Below are 18,322 nucleotides of genomic sequence, written 5' to 3' on the forward strand. Positions count from 1 at the left end.
TAAGATCTTTAAACCAAACTGTCACAAATTCTCATTTTTATATTTTTCAACAACAATGACAAAGAGAATAACCAAAGAAATATAAAATTCCAAAGCACACATGTGCATGACATGGAAGAAATAGTGAACAGTCACTTACCTGTGCCTTAGAGCTCTGGCTTATAAATACCATCAGTAAAGAATAACACATTTTAGAAAAGGACAGGGAAAGGTGCTGTGTAGTAACTTCCTCCAAATTGAAACAGTCCATCCTAGATGGGTGCTCTTAATACCCAGAGAGTTTTGGGGCCAGAGGGATGGCTCAGCAGTTAAAAGCATTTACTGTTCTTCCAAAGGATATAAGTTCAGTTTCAATCTCCATGTTAGGTATCTCACAACTTGTAACTCCAGTTCCAGGGGATTTGTCACCCTCTTTAGACCCTCACAGGCCCTTGTACACATGTGGCAGATACAGATACATATAAAATACATGGATGAAAAATAAATATAAAAGACCCAGAAAGTTCTAAAGGGAGGTTCATTAAGACTCAAGAAGTAAACAACTCAGAAGTCTCAGAGAGTTCCTGAAACTGACCAAATTTATAAGGTCCCTCCATGTCTAAGGTCAAACAAGCAGTAAGTGCTGCTAAGAAGACACTCTCTTACCTGATGCAGAGAGCTCCAGGGTTCCAGCCTTTGTGACTTGTGACCCATACTGGGGTGGGCTTTTAGTGATATAGTTGCCTTTTGGTCATCCACGTAAGTAACCCCTTACCAATATGCCTATAACTAACCCTAAGAAAACTCATTGGCTCATCAAGTTGGACTTGGGTCTGTTGTCAGTTCCTTATCTGAGGTAAGTAGACATTTGGTCACATTTTCCCAGGAATAGTGTTGAACAACAAAAGGGGAAGTAGTTTTTAGATTCCTATGGGGACAGATTGTGGGAAGGTGAATGTAGTAGGAGGAAATGAATGGCATAAGGTCGGAATAAGGTTTGTCTGTAGGTTTCTGTGTGGTGCCTTAATTTTAGGCAGGCAGAAGGAGAGTGGAGAGAACTTCTGCATATGCTTCTTCTTCTCCTTCTTCTTCTTCTTCTTCTTCTTCTTCTTCTTCTTCTTCTTCTTCTTCTTCTTCTTCTACTTTCTAAAGATTTTATTTTATTTTAAATTGTAAATGCAGGTGTCCATTGGACCCCCCTGGAGCTGGAGGTATAGGCAGGTGTGAGCCTCTCCATGTGGGTGCTAGATTGTTACATGACCTTCAGGACAAAAAAAAAGATACAGGCATTTTTGTCTTGAATGTGCTTACTGTTAAGAGAATGGAGGAGGCTGTGTTTTCCACTAGGAAAGAAGAAAACACTAAACATAAAGTCAGCAAAAGACAATTCCTATATCCAAATCAAATGCTGCCATTGCAAAGAAAAAGCTGTTGCTTCAAAGTTAAAACTGGACCCAGAACAAGTTTTTAATCAGGTAATAAAATGAATGAAATGATTATATGGACCTATATTGCTCAGTGTTTTGGGGGAGTTGAGTTGGTTGCTTTTCATGTATAGTATATCTTTTTGGGAGTAGGATGCATCCTTCTTGAATTCTTTAAACAATTGGTGCCTACTACCAACTGGCTTCCTGTGTTACTGTCAGTGGCAGTACCAACCTGCATCCAGCCATCATTTCCAGGTCACCTAGAGGGTTTTCCATTGATTGTAAGAAGCCCAAACCACTCTGAAATTGAAAACTTTTGGTAGTTGAAACTACTATCCAATTTATTTTTACAGCAAAATCTATTGCAAAAGCATTCAGTAAATTAATCTGGCTAGACTGCCAGGAGAGACCTGGTGTCCGTGTATTTTCTCCCCTAAGGCACCAAGGCTGGCTGTTCATCTGCCATTCATATTATTCAAGTGTTTATTGCCAACAATGAGACTAACCTTTAGCAAATTGCAAAAAAGCTATAGTTCATCCTAAGAGTCCTACTTTCTGTTCATGCACACTTTCCCCACGTCTTTGAAAGAGTCTGTGTTGTCTTCAGCCCCAGAAATACTCATATTCACTGAACCTCAGTGGATTCCAGAAGTGACTCATCATAATATAGTTGGACACCATACACCTGCCATCAGGCTTGAAATGATCTTGGCACTGTTCAATCCACTCATAAATGCCCAGGCCTTATTGAGCTGACTTAGCAGCAGCATTAGTGATAGCATTTTCCTCTTTGTTAATTTACATTATTCCATCACCCAGTGGCCTCCGAGACAATTTCCTGGGCTTTCTTCCATCCTGCTGACAACCAGCCTCCTCTCAGTCTGCTTCATCTGTGTCTCCTGTTCTTTGTTTTGTTTTGAGACAGGGTTCCTCTGTGTAGCTTTGGAGCCTGTCCTGGAACTCTGTAGACCAGGCTGGCCTCAACTCACAGAGCTAAACCTGCCTTTGCCTCCAGAGTGTTGGGATTAAAGGCATGTGCCACCACTTCCCAGCTTGTTTCCTGTTCTTTAAGCTCTTAGTATTGTTGGTTTCCAATGCCCAGGCCTTGATCCTCTTCTCTTTATCACTACATTCATTCCTGTAATATATTCATCCACTCTCATTATTTGAAATATCATCTAGGATGGGCAGTGGTGGTGGTGCATGCCTTTAATCCCAGTACTTTGGGAGGCAGAGGCAGGTGGATCTCTGTGAGTTCAAGGCCAGCCTGGTCTACAGAGTGAGTTCCAGGACAGGCTCCAAAGCTACACAGCAAAACCCTGTCTTGAAAAAAACAAAAAGAAAAGAAAATATCATTTATCTACCAGTGACTCCCAAATTTCTATCTCTTAGGTGAATGTTATTTTTTTTCTTCTGGGGGAACCCTCTACCCAGTTCCCAAATAAATCACACATGAACGCTTAGTCTTAATTATGAGTGCTCGGGCCTTAACTTGGCTTGCTTCTTGCCAGCATTCCTTAACTTAACTTATCTTGTCTAACTTTTGCCTCTGGGCTTTTCCCGTTCTCTTACTTCTGTAAATCTTACTCTTACTCAATGGCTGGCTGTGTAGCTGGGTGGCTGGCCCCTGGAGATCTCCTCCTTCTCTGGCTACTACTTCCTTTCACTCCTTCATCTTTTTTCTTCCCTCCCCTCCCAGATTTCTCCCTCTATATATTCTCTCTGCCTGCCAGCTCCATCTATCCTTTCTCCTGCCTTGCTATTGGCCAGTTCTTTATTAGACCATCAGGTATTTTAGATAGGCACAGCAACACAGCATCACAGAGTTAAACAAATGTAACATAAACAAAAGTAACACCCCTTAAAATAATCATCTACTACAGGTGGGTTTCCTCTTGAATTCTAAATTGATGTATCAACTGTCCCCTTGAAATCATCTGAATGTTTACTACATATCTCCAACTTAAGCTGACTGAAATTGAACTCCTTGTTTTCCAGAAAAATCTGTTCTTCCTGAAATCTTGTCCATCTCACCAGAAAGATACTTAATGACTCCAGCTAACTCAGGGACATCCTGGATTAGCTTCCTTCACCTATCACTCATCTAACTTCAAAATACATCCAAATTCAGCCATTCTGAGCTGTACCATATACCTTCTGTGGTAAAGGATAACTTGGCACATTAAATTTTTAAATAACCTGTCCAATCAAAGATCTATGTCATGAGCTACACAGCTACAGACTGCTAACGCAGTTCAGAATTCCATTAAAATGGCAAGAAGGGAAGACTCCTGTAAAGTAAATGAGGAAGTGAGGTAAAGAAAATTTTGATTGGCTACTTTGCCCCAGTCAGGTATGAGATGGTAATTTCTAATTGGACCACTGTACTAGTAGAAAGTCTTTAATTAGAACTTGAATGACAATTCCTAAATAAAAAGCCACAACAATGAGTTGTTAAAGTAGGCTTACTTAAGGACCCTGGGCTTTGCAGCTTCCTGTTGGTCTCCCAGTGACCTATCTTAACCAGTGCTACCACCTTGATTAAATGACTTCATTTCCTGTGTGACTTATTATCATAACTCTGTAACTATACTTTCCTTACGTCTGCCCTCATCTACTGTCTTGGCTCAGGTTTTCCTAACAGCAGGCGCTTAGCAAGGATATGAGTATCATATACTGAAGCACTTACCCAGGAAGCATTGTAGAGAGTGATGTGGAGGGCTGGGAAAGGGGAAAAATGACTTCCAGGCTTCATATTTGTAAGTCTGTTTCTGTTGTGGATAACTGGGGCTTGAGGATCCTTTGAAGGGCACAGAATTATAGCCCTGAATTGTACCATATCAAGAACAAGAAATTTAAGGCAGTGAACCTAAATGATCAGTTATTTCCAAAATTCAAAAAAAATTTTTTAAAGAACTTTTTTATTTTACAGTCAAAGGTACATGGTATAATAATTTGTTCTTCACATAGAAGAGATGTGCTGGAATGCTTAGAATCTTTGAATCACATAAATGTCATTGATGCACCCTAAATTTTTCTAGGGTTATCTGCTTTCCAGTTCCCTATGACTGACAAAACCATCTGAACATTTGTTACAAAAAACCCCCTGGAGATACAAAGAAACTCAAGTCTTTGCATCTCCAGTTTTTTGGTAACAAATATTTATTTTATATACTTCATATGGTGGTGCAAGATCTCTTTTTGAATTAACATGGCTTCTTTTTTGTTTGTTTGATGTTTTTGATTGTTATTATTGTTTTTGAGACAGAGTTTCTTTGTGTAACAGAGTGCCTGGCTGTCCTGGAACTCACTTTGTAGACCAGACTGGACTGGAATTCACATAGATCTGCTTTCCTCTGCTTCCCAAGTGCTGGGATCAAAGGCACATGTCACCATGCATGGCTAACATGGCTTCTTAATCTGGACACCATCACTATTTTCTACCGTAGTGGCTGGCATTAGCGATTTGATTTCTAGCTTTTAATCAAGAATTAATTGCTGTCGGTGGCTTATTTATCTAACTCCAAGAAATACTCTTTTAGAGTGGAAAAAAAAATCAACCAACAGATTAGAGTTCATGGAGAGATTGCTGGCCTTTTTAAAATCATAATTTAAAATTTTAATTTTTTAGTTTAACATACAAAATAATTGGCTTTATTATGTCATTTTCATATATGTATGTGTCATGCTCTGTGCTCATTTACTTCCCTTCCCCACTTTTTCAACTAACCAGCACTACATTTTCCTGTTGGCCAAGTTTCCTTGGTTACTACGTGCCCTGTGTCTGCTGTACAAATTATGTCAACCTCATCACTAATTAAAGGGATGACACCTGGGTTCTGTCGTTCTAAAATTGTGTCATTTTAATCATCACTACGGCTGTCGCTTCCGGTGTCAATCCTGCCCAAAAGGTGGTATTTTCACCAATTTTTCCACTCATACCACTACCTCCTTACTGGCATATTGGTTATCGTTTTAGTGGCAAATATATTCCCAGGTTTTTCCAAGAAGCAGAATAAGCTGGCAGATTTCTGAGCTCATGTAATGACCACATCTTTTTGAGCCTCAGGACTCTTTCCTCAAGACTATGCCAAGACAGTGCTGGTTTCTACACTACAGGCCATCTTTATCATCAAACTTCAGGGATTCATTCTGGTAAAATATGAAGATTGCTTCCAGACACTCTTTTTTTTTCTTTTCTTTTTTTGTCTTCCAGACACTCCTGTGTTATGTTCTGAGTCAAGAAGAGGGTTGACTATCAATAAATTCTTCCTATCAAGCTCACACCCACCCACACATACACAAACTGCATTGGTGGGGAAAATATTATTCACTCAGCATAGAGATGCAAGTGCCAATCTCTCCTCAAAGATCTTTATAGACACAATCAAAATAATTTGTTTGAATCCTTTAGCCTAGTGAACTTGTCACATGGAATTAATCATCAAATAAGCTAGCTCAAATATCTGGCAGATAATTCATTACTCTGGGTTTTACACACACACACACACACACACACACACACACACACACTCACACACGCTCACACACGCTCACACACATGCACGCACACACCTTTCTACAAAGATATGAATGAAAAGTGTAAGATTTACAAATCATTTTGTAATGGGACTGGTGGAATTCACGCCACAAGTCACTTAGCCAATGACTTAATAATTTCTCTTCTCTTTAACATCTCATAGGTCAGACAACTAAATATGTTGTCCTCTTCTCCCTGGAAATTTCTCTTTCCCAGATTCTGTGCCTATTCCCTCTCTTCTGTTATACGAGTTAGTGTTTTTCCTGCCAATCAATTTTTGGAGATGACAGAGTGCTTCATGGTACTCCATTATGACTAGAATATCCCTGCAACAAGTCTGCCCATTTTCCTACTGAAGAATTCCCCTGAACTAGCTGCTGGGAAAAAAAAATTTTTTCTCTAGGTACTATATATTCCCCTGAGAAAATATTTGTCTTCTTAACAAATCATTTATCAACTTGATTCCTTTGGACTGAATGAATGGAAGGAAAACACAAGATTTATAAGTGGTTCTCAAGTTTCATTCATCTCAGGACTCAGCCAGTCACTCTAGGATGATCGAGTATCTGGATATGGGAAATATTTCTGCTTCTTCCCCTTGGCTTCTTGCTCACCATAGCCCACCTCCCAGTCTGGAATTTTTTTTTTTCTCTGTAGTTCTTGCAGAGTGGATAATCTGAATTTTTATTAGCTCATTACAAGCCCCTGAGGACATGAAGTTGCTTGTTAGAAGGGGTTCACAGTCTCAGCTAGGTCCTCAATTACCCCAAAGCCAGAACCTTCATCTCCATGTTTATTTCCCTCTCCTACCTCCTACTGTCTTTACAGCTGTACTTTGACATGTCAATCTCTAGCTCAGGCTCCTTGCCACTAGCAAGGGAAATGTAAAGTGAGAAGACAGTTAGACCTAGCAAGTCAAGTGTCCTTGGGCCTCCTTCTTCTCTCACTGTCTGGAGGAGAGAATAGCTCTGGCCTCACATGCACACTCAGCAAGCCCTACCCTTCAGTAGTGAATCTGCTTCTCCTTCTCATAGAGAACTCTCCACTGTGTCTTCTTCAGAATAGTAAGCATTATAGACTAAATGAATTCATAAATTGAAATTGCTGTCCCCAGTGAGGTAGTATTGAGAGATGTGGCCTTGGGAAGTTCTTGGCCATGAGTGTGATTAGTGTCTTTACAAGAAAGACCTTCAGAGTTTGGGTTAAGTCTCTATTTTCCAATAGTGAGAAGATAGTTGTTTGCAAACTAGAAATTATGCCTACCATAATTGGAGCTTGACCTTGGCCTTGCAGCTTCCATAACTATGAAAAGTGTTTGTTGTTGAAGCCTCCTGTTCTATGATGAGCTGTTAATGTACTAAGACATCATGTGTGGTAGTTTGGATGTAATTGGCCCCCATAATCTCATAGGGAGTGGCACTATTAGGAAGTGTGGCTTTGTTGGAGTAGGTATGGTCTTGTTGGAGGAAGTGTGTCACTGTGAGAGCAGGCTTTGAGGTTTCCTATGCTCAGGATACTACCCAGTGTCTCAGTCAACTTCCTGTTGCCTGCAAGATGTAAGACTCCCAGCTACTACTCCAGGACCACATCTGCCTGCTCACTACCATGCTCCCTGCCATGATGATAATGGATTGACCACTGAAAATGTAATCAAGCCTCCTCAATTAAATGTTCTCCTTATAAGAGTTGCCATGGTCATGGTATCTTGCTGTGGATATCTCTCTGTACAAATAAAATGCTGTTTGGCCAGTGGCTAGGCAGGAAGTATAGGCGGGACAAGAGAGAAGAGAATTCTGGGAAGTAGAAGGTTGGAGAGAGACACCGCCAGCCGCCGCCATGAAAAGCAACATGTAAAGACACTGGTAAGCCACAAGCCATGTGGCAAAGTATAGATTAATATAGAAATGGGTTAATTTAAGATAGGAGAAGTAGATAACAAGCAGCCTGCCACGGCCATACAGTTTGTAAGCAATATAAGTTTCTGTGTGTTTACTTGGTTGGGTCTGAGAGACTGTGGGACTGGTGGGTGACAGAGATTTGTCCTGACTGGGCCAGGCACGAAAACTCTAACTACAAATGGCGCCCAACGTGGTGTCCAATGTGTTGGCAAGAGTTTCCACCTAAAACCTGAGAAAAAAGATTCTAAAACAGAGCTAAAAACAGCTTCCTAGTTGTCTCTCTCAAGTTAGCGGCAGCCTGCAGGTTTGAGCTACTATGGCGGGTTCCTGGCGTGTGCGTCTGACCTGCAGTGTGGCGGGAATGAGGAATCTATAAGCGACACTTTACTCTGCTGCATGGTAGATTTAGCCTTTGCTAGATTAAAAAAAAAAAAAAAAGTTTCTGGGCTATGCACTGCTTTGATAGAACTGCTTCTGATAGTTGATGGAACACATGGCTCCAGACCCAGAGCTGGCGGTAAACTGTACCACCGCCATGTTGGGAAGCTGAGGTGGGGCGGAGCCAGCAGCCACAGCAGCGTTTCAGGCTTACAAAGATGGATATTACACAGAGAATCTGGTTTATGTTGTCTTTGGGATTTTTAACTACAGAAAAAGATTTGATCATAAAAGCTGTTGAGTTAAACAAATATGTAAATTTTAAAGGTACCTTGACTTCAAAATTTGGATATAAGGATGTGTTGCTTTGGAAAAGAGTCTCTGCTTTTGTTTCCACAGAAAGCCAGAGGCTGTGGATTTGTTCCAGATTAAGATATATCAGGTTTGATCAGCCAAGACCACCTGAAAGGTCTCTGATGACACCATGGCCCAGATGATCCAACATCCAAAATGGTTTCAAGGCAACTGGCTCAGAGGTTCACCCTAATGGACTACTCCATAATCCTAAAATTTTCTTTGTGTCCCCATAAGATACAGCGCCCCCCTCCAGCAGGAAGTAGTAAGAGAAACTACACCCACATTCCCAAAATTATCAAGCTGGCTTTGGAGATGGAATTGGCTCACTCCTTCTCTAAACCCAGACATATTGCTAAAACAAAAGGTTAAGAGATTCTTGTGTCCCAAATCAGAAGAGCCCTCTGGTGTGGGACAGAGAAAAACCAATATTTTTATTTAAAGCAGTTTGATTATAAATGCAATCTCTTTCTAAAGAAGAAAAGGGGATATGATATAGATATAACAGGATTAAAGGGTAGATTAAGGAACTTACTTCCAAAGAGCAACAACTTGTTTAAAATGTTTCACATTTGTATATTTTTTAGTCTATTGATACAAACTTAATTTTGTTATACTGTGTGTATATTTCTACTCCTGTTTAAGGTATTATGTTTGTATAGCTCATTTTAAATTGAAATGGATAATTAAAAATAGATTAATGATTAGTCATCTATGATAATCATACTCATAGCCATGTTAGTTAAGTCTTCTAGATATATATAGAGATATTTCAGATAGATAGGTAATCTTCAAATACTTCAAAGACCTACAGAATATGGCATTTAAAATAATTTTAAAATTTAGACTTTCTGGACAGTGAGACATGTCTGCTCCTGGCAGCACCAATTTGCTTCAGAGAGGAAGATGGGCATTGAAGACACTTCATATGGAATTTATCTTCACCTTGGCAAAAATAGCCATTTGGGCAAGAAACTGTTCTTGCCTGGACTGCTTGATGGACTGTACGTGCAGGACCCATAGAAAGGTGACCACTAAACTTTGCTTGACAAAATGGTCCTTCAGGTTCCTGCTTTGCAGAGGAAACTGCCAGATGTTCTACAGGACACTGAGAAAAGTGACCAAGAGACTCTAGCCCTGTGGGCTGAAGACAAATGCCCCAACTTTACAAAGGAACATTAGGTGACTGTCCAGGCTGCCAGCTGTCTCTGTCTACTCTTGCAAGACTCCCGAAAAATGCTTGCATCCTTCTCCCGGTTCTCAGGTAATATTATATCCTTCTGAGGTCTTTGATGTGGTTGAAGACTAGATAGTTATAATTTCCTCAGTTATGATACAAGATAAGTTAGATATAAAACTTTAGACTCACAAATATAAGATAGATAGGATATCTTCTTTAATATTGTAACTATAATTCTTGCTTGATAATTGTTTTGTTATATGTAATTGTACTATGTAAAAGTTAAAACCTTCCTTAAAAAAAAAAAGAAAAGGGGAAGTGCTGTGGATATCTCTCTGTACAAATAAAATGCTGTTTGGCCAGTGGCTAGGCAGGAAGTATAGGCGGGACAAGAGAGAAGAGAATTCTGGGAAGTAGAAGGTTGGAGAGAGACACCGCCAGCCGCCGCCATGAAAAGCAACATGTAAAGACACTGGTAAGCCACAAGCCATGTGGCAAAGTATAGATTAATATAGAAATGGGTTAATTTAAGATAGGAGAAGTAGATAACAAGCAGCCTGCCACGGCCATACAGTTTGTAAGCAATATAAGTTTCTGTGTGTTTACTTGGTTGGGTCTGAGAGACTGTGGGACTGGTGGGTGACAGAGATTTGTCCTGACTGGGCCAGGCACGAAAACTCTAACTACAGTATCTCTTCACAGCTATAAAAAATCCCAACTAAGATACCATGGGACTAATTATCCAGTTGATTACCTAACCTGTTACCTACAGCTTGGCCCTGGACTACTGCACATTAGTGAGTGTATGCTTTTGAGGTATATTTTTCTTCTCTTTGAGGAATATGATTGCAGTCAGATGGACAGAAGCTGGGGGACTAAATCATGATAAGTAACTCTAGCTGCCCAAGTTGAGACTGGAACTTTCCTGCTCAAACTACATTCTAGGCTGTGTAATCTGAGACTAGCCAAATGTTCTTCCTTCCAAATTACCTTTACTCACACTGTAATTTTGTAAGCTTCTTTCTCATATGGCTTCTGTCTCATAGGAAACCTGACTGCTTCTTCAAACACCAAAGCTGACTGTAAATTCCTCATATACTGCATAGCAACTGGGATTCTTTGTCTAACTTTGTTGGAAACCATGCTAGCACCAACTCTATTCCTAGCACACAGGTGAAGACCTTGCTTCTTAATAGCTGAACATTCAGAATTGTTACACTAGTTCTTGGAAATCCTGGTATTCCTTGGCATTTATACTCCCAGATATTTGTTTGAGGTGGCAGAGGACATTTGAAGCATAAGACTTTGAGCAATTCTGAATGGATACACCTTCCAACAATACACAAACGACAGAATCTTGCTGAGTAGCCCATGCTAGCCTTGATTCTCATGATTCTCCTGCTGTAGCTTCTTCTGAGACTATAGGCATGTGCTATCATGACTGGTCTGATATATCTTTAAAGATTTGTTTATTCTTATTTTATGTATAACTGTGTTGTCTACGTGTGCATACCACACAAGTGCCTACAGAGGCCTGAAGAGGGTGTCAGATCTCCTGGAACTGTAGTGACAGCTGGTTGTGAGCTACAGTACAGATCCCAGTCACTGAGCCAAGTCTTCTGCATGAGCAACAAGTGTTCTTAACCTCTAAGCCATCTCTCCAGCCCCTTAGGCTGATATTTTAATTTTAATCAAGCTAGCTTCCCTTCCAGTTCCTGGTACTGGTACCTTAAAAGTGCTTACACTTAATAGTAACATGTAACTCCATAGATTCTTTCTGCAAGTTCTTATTTCAAACACCGAAGGGTTAAACTATCCTCAGTCAGTCTACCTATCATTAATTCTCCAAGATGAGCTTTACCCCAATCAAAAGTCCTTCTTTAGAGAAAAACCGAATACTGGATTAACCATCAGTTTCTGCTTCATTAGATTGTTTCTTAGGCTTCCTCAACTTTGGTCAATGTTCTTGATGCTGCAATCGTCTGATTCTTACTTGGGTTTTACAAGAATATTTTTGGTCCTTCTGCATTCGTCTAAAGGCTATAATGCTAATTTCATGACACTATCCAAACTCCTTTGTAGAATTTGAAAAATTCGCAGTGGCTGTGAATTCTTCATTGCAGAGCTTAGAATTCAGCTGATGAAGAAAAACTCCTGATTCGTTTCCACAAACATATCAGGAGTCATGACAGAGAGGGGAACATGATTCTGTCACAGAAACAGAAAGCCTTCTGTTCTGCCCTCAGCTTTTACACTAATTAAATGGATAACTAAACACACACCAAGATGACTTGGGGCCTTATTTTACTTGTATATCAGAAAAGAAACAATAATAACTAGATTTGTTGCAAGACAAAATTTAATAAGGTAAAAGTGCTTTGAAGCATACGAAACTGAACCAACATAGGGTAATTTTATTATTAAATAGTCTAAGTTGCTTTGGTCTCCCAGTTTCAGTTGAAATTAAACAATTGAAAATGAAGCATCAGTCTCACAGAGGGAATATGGAGGAATGAATAGTAGAGAGATCAATTTAATTTGAGCTCCATATTTTTATTATGTAAAATCACTTTAAAAAGAGAGGACTCTTTACTCATAACTTTAGTTTAATAAAGGAAGACTATTGAAAACAAAAGACTATCGAAACAATTTCCAAAAATTGAGCCATGAACTTTATTGCATTTTGACATTGCTTTAATGTGCTTCAAGAAAGCTGTATTTGTTTTCTTGCTAGAAAAAAATGATTAAATACAACTATAAACCAAAGCTGAATAAACAAACCATGAAAATTTTTACCATATAGGCAAAATTTAAGAAGTTCCCTTCTCTGTTTCTAATTTATCCTTTGATAATTCCATATGTTTATATCATCCATCACCTTCCCCTCCCTTTCCCCTCCTGGAAAGCCCTCTCTTAAAAGACAGAGATGCTGCTCAAAGATCATACGAATTATGCCCGTGGTCTGCTACAAATCACAAGACCAGGAAGTCATTCTTTCCACACTTAATAATTCATTATAACTGAAGAGTTTTAAATTCATCTTTGCAGTATTTTTTTAAAATTCTAATCGAGCACTCGATCATTTTCTCCTCCTCGTTGTGCCTGCCAGTTTGCACAGCTACAGGGAAGGTGGTCCGGCAGCTCCTCTGCTGGCTTCAGACGATTTGAATTCCATTCACAATCACCAGGGTGAACAATCACAATATAAAGAAATCCCTGAGCAATCTCGTTTTCGGGCGGCCTTTCCATCTTAATGCCTTGGATCACCTGGATCAGAACTCCTCCTTGGAGCAGACTGGGTGCGTTGTGGTACACCAGGGTGTTTCTATCAGGCAGGTTATGGAAATGGTTTGTTTATCCAAGTGAAATTTAAAGTCATCTCCAAATCTGATGTCTATAGCACGAGCCTCTGGAGTGAAGTCAATGAGGAAACACGAGGATATTTGTGGTTATTTTTCCTCTTAAAAAGTAAGGAAGAAATGTAAGCATTCTTAGTAAGAAAACAGCTTTTGTTACTGGTATCTTCGCATAACAATCAATCTAACAGTTTGCATAGATCATTTCCAAACTAGAAACATATATGTTTAAAGTGTGTGGGGGGGGGTGGGGGTGGCTGCTCATGTTTTTATGGATAAAGCCATGCTATTCACATATTTCAATTTTGTGAGGGGATTGTTTTGATTTGAGGAACTGCATGATCTGTATTGTCCATGGAAAGAATGAGCTGCTGTTTGCAAGTAAAGAATGGATGAGAAGAGGGCAAACCTAAAATGTAGATCGAGTGATGGGGAGCTGGTAAGATCTGCGACATTGAAAAGGAAGAGATAATCCATCCATGTCCTCAATTGGTTGGAAGAATTTATCTTCCAAGCTCCTGGGAATACAACTGACAGGCAGGTCTCAGTTCTCAGTTGCCAGCCCTCTGTAGAATTGCTTCAGCTGTACAGATTAATCTTTCCCAAGGTCATTCTACGTGCTCACGACAGCCTCCATCTAATATATTATTGATGCATGGGAAGAAGGGCTCCTATCCCTTGAAACAGGAAGAATTCTAAGATTGCCTTGAAGACCCCTGAAAAGCACACTATCTCCTCTCAATTATTCAACTAAACTAAACACTAATATGAATATCACTGTGAAGGAATTTTGCATATTTAATTAAGGTTTTAATTTTTTTGTTTCTGTTTTTTTGCTTTTTTTTTTTTGTTGTTGTTGTTGTTTTGGTTTTTTCAAGACAGGGTTTTGCTGTGTAGCCCTAGCCATCCTGGAACTTTCTCTGTAGACTAGACTGGCCTCAAACTCAAAGATCCATCTGCCTCTGCATCCTAAGTGCTTGGATTAAAGGCATGCACCACCACAGCTCAGTTTAAATCCTAAATCTATTCTTTTTTTTTTTTTTTTTTAAAGATTTATTTATTTATTATGTATACAGTGTTCTCCCTGCATGTATGGCTGCAGGCCAGAAGAGGGCACCAGATCTCATTACAGATGGTTGTGAGCCACCATGTGGTTGCTGGGAATTGACCTCAGGACCTTTGGAAGAACAGCCAGTGCTCTTAACCGCTGAGCCATCTCTCCAGCCTCTTTTATCTATTCTTAAGATGGGGAAATTTTCTGGATGAATTTGACCATTGGCAGTAAATTTAATATTTTTTTAATATTTTTTTAAAAGTTACTAGAAGGGTTGGGGATTTAGCTCAGTGGTAGAGCACTTGCTTAGCAATCGCAAGGCCCTGGGTTCGATCCTCAGCTCAAAAAAAAAAAAAAAAAGTTACTAGATAATCCAAAATGGCTGTGGACGGATAGCAACCCTGCCTCAGCCCACCAAGTGTTGGCACGACATTCATGGGACATCACGCCTACTTCCAAATGAGTCTGTAAAAATGAAGTTCTCTAGGGGCTCAGGCCTGGACTCTTAGCTACTTGGGGAGGTTGATGTAGTATATTGAAATTCCAAGGTCTCTTTGAGTGCATTATAGAACAAACTCAAGACTAGCCTGGGCAATCAATCTATCAAGATCTTTTGTAATGGTTAATCTTGACTTTCAATTTGATGGGACTTAGAACCACTTAAACAATAAACCTATGGATGTGTCTGTGGTTGTATTTCTGGAAGTTTAAATTAAGTGGGAAGATTCACCCTGAATGGCAATGGCATCATTCATTCCATAGGCTGGGTCCTAGACTGGGTAAGAAGGAGAAAACGGGTGGAGTGCCATCATTTATTGTTCCCTGTTTCTGAACTGAAGTTGTGATGTTACCTGGCACCTCGTATTCCTGACACCATGCCATCCTCAGTGTCATAGAGTATATTCTCAAACGCCATGGGCCAAAATAAATCTTATCTTCCTGTGATGGCTAACATTGACTGTCAATACGAACTTGATACAACTTAGAATCAATTAGAAGACGAGGCTTGCCAGTGAGAGATTAGATTAGGTTAGTTGAGATTGGGAGACCCACCCTGAATGTGGGCATAGCCTTTTCTATGGGATGGGATCGCAGACCAACTAAACAAAAGAAAGCTGACTGAACATGAACGTATCTCTCCCTGCTTCCTTTGTGAACACAATTTAACCGACTGCCTCGGGCTGGTACTGCCGTCTCATTCCCCTCCACATCCACGTGTGCCCTTGTTTTGACCTTCGGGTCTAAATAAAGCCTTCCGTAGGTTGCATTTGTCAGCTATCTACTTCAGCAGTGAAAACAGGAATAATTCAGAAAACTGGTCCTGGGAGGTGGGCGGTCGCTGTGATAAATCTGATCACGTGACTTTTAGACCTTGGAAACTGGTTTGTGTGAGCAGTGTGGAAGGGTTTGGAACTGTGGGCTAGAAAGCCCTTGGATGCTATGAACAGAGCTTAGCAGGCCATTCTGACAGGCTTTTGGGAGCCAATACTAAAAGGAAGAGGACCAGTGGAAGTCTAAGCCAGAGGTATAGGAGGGGGACAAAGACTCTATTTATTGGCTTTTCTGGAAAAGGAATTTGGCTTTTCCTGCTCATGCCCAGAAGCTCGGGTGAGACTGAATTCAGAAATAATGAATTAATTTGTCCAACTGAGGAAAATTTAAGACAGGATAGCATTTAGGCCCTGCCACTGGTCCAGCTTGTTGCTTTTATCGGGGGTGGGGGGGGGCGGCAAGGCGCGCGCGGGGGGGGGGGGGGGGGGGGGGGGGGGATTTATAAAATTGTACAGTTGGGCGAGGAAAAGAGCATGAGCCAGTTAAAAGCTGCATACAAAGCAGATGTGGAGAAAGCAGCTGTGATCGTTCAGAAGGCCAGCACCACTGAAGAAGAGCCCCGTGCTCTACACTGGGGCAAGGAGAAAGCTCCTCCAAAAGAAGACCTCAGCCACTGAAGTCCAGCTTGTAAAGATGTAAAGTCCTTACAAAGGACACTGTCTAAATTAAAAACACGGGACTATCCTGTTGCAAAATGATCACTCAGGAAATTGTTTCTCCAGGGTCATCCTTAAAACAGAGATTGCTGCAGTAGCAGTCCAGGGGAGTCAGGTTACATCATGTTTGGGCCGGCAGTGGACCTTGGCTAAATCATCGCCTTGGTACCGGCTTGGCAAACATGAGTGATAGAAGCGAGTGGGTCATGGAAGCTTGCAACAAGTTCCCAGAAAGCTGCTGAGGCCAGAAATGTGTGGTGAGGTTGAATTTACTGCAAGGGGACCCTGAGAAATTACTGCATGAAGTTGTAAAGGTGAAGCCTAAGTTGCAGCATAGACCCCAAAATGTTAATGATGTGGGGACCACAGGATGTCTGCTGAGGACAGCTACAGGTCTAGAGAGGAGCTAGCTCACGGGAAATATCACAAGTCTTATGGGCATCAGAGCTGGATGGGTAGGGCTGTCCAAGACCATTAGAGCCCTGATGCTTCTATTACAAATGCAAAACACCGGACATGGAGCTACAGGCTTTGATGTTTGCCCTTCTTTGGTAAGATACGTACGTCCTTGTTATGCTCCCATTCTTCACTTTTTGAATGACAATGTTACTGCGTACCATTGTATATTAGAAGTATGTAAGCTGCACTTTTGATTTTATAGGGGTTGACAGTTAGGAGATTGCCTGGGTCTCAGAAGAGATTCTGTGCTTCTACTTTTGTACAATGAACTGATAAGACTTTAGAGATGTTCAGAGAGGGACTAAATGCATCTTGTTGTATGCAATGAATCTGAGACTTTAGGAATCAGGAGCAGAATATAATGATGACTTAAAATGACATATTTGGGTATCAGGCTGACAAAGCGAGATGGTTGATGGTTAGTCTTTATTGCCAATTTAGTGGGACTCAGAATCACCTAGGAGACAAACCTCTGGGGGTATCTATGAAGGTGTTTCTAGAGAAGTGTCACTGAGATAAAAAGACGCATTCCATGGTCTGTGGTCCCAGACGGAATGAAATGGGAAAAGTGAGCGGAACACTAGTGTTCATGTCTCTCTGGTTCCCGACGGCAGAAGAAATGTGAGGAACAGCTTCATGCTCCTGCGGCCCTGGCTGCAGTTGCTCACTAGCACACCTGCCCAACCATGATGGACTGTACCCTCAAGTGTGAGCCAAAATAAGTCCTTCCTTTCTCAGGTTGCTTCTGGGATACATACTTAGTCAAAGGTGTGAGGAAAGTAAATAATATGCCCTGCCGTCAAAGAAACCGCTAAGACTATAAGTCAGTGGTAGAGTTAATTAGTTTATCGTGAGGAAGGACCGAAGTTCCATCTCAGGGGGGCACAAAAAGAAAATATGTTTCTCCAATTGATGGGAAAGTAGCAAGAGTGAGATTTGAAGCAAGAGAGAAATGAAACACAGGAGTGCTGGTTTGAAAAGCAGAGGGGTCCACATCTCAAGGGATGCCAAAGATTTCTAAGCTGCTAAGAGAGGCTGATGTTTAGGAAGCAGGAAGAAAATAGGGACCTCAGTCCTCCAACTTCAAGAAGCAAATTTTGTCAGTCGGAGTAATGATCTTGGAAGCAAATTTTCCCTGGAGTGTCCAGATGAGAAGCTAGCCGGAGAGACACATGGTTTTTAGACTTAGTGAATCCTGAGGAAAAAGCTCAGCCACTGATTTGGTATTCTTTCCCAGTAAATAGAAAACTAATAGAATCCACAAAATGCTGAGAGATTAACCAAAATACAAGGCAGGAGTTGGGGACTACACATGGGAATGGATTAATAGAATACTGGATCAAAGGGAACAATTACAAGGTTACTTATTTATTTGATAGATCTCGCCAATACATAGAATTTAGTGCTTGGAAAAGACCCCAAGGTATGATTTTTTTTCCCTAGAAGCATGACAAAAGTGGTGGCTTATAATAACTGAGGTATTAAATACCTGAACTGCTGTAGTCAACAGTGAAAGTTTAAAAGATGTAAAAAACTGGATATGTTCTAACACTGTTCCCCTCCTCAGCCCATGTAGTAACATAAAAATAATATAGGATGTTGTTCAAATCTTAGATGGTCTTTACAAAATCCTCAGCCTAAAGAGTCAGTTCCTGTTTCCTCATGCCTTTATATACCTTTCTCCACCCTGTTGTCACTTCCTGGGATTA

This window comes from Onychomys torridus, chromosome 23 (genome assembly GCF_903995425.1).
Source record: "Onychomys torridus chromosome 23, mOncTor1.1, whole genome shotgun sequence".
Lineage (NCBI taxonomy): Eukaryota > Metazoa > Chordata > Mammalia > Rodentia > Cricetidae > Onychomys > Onychomys torridus.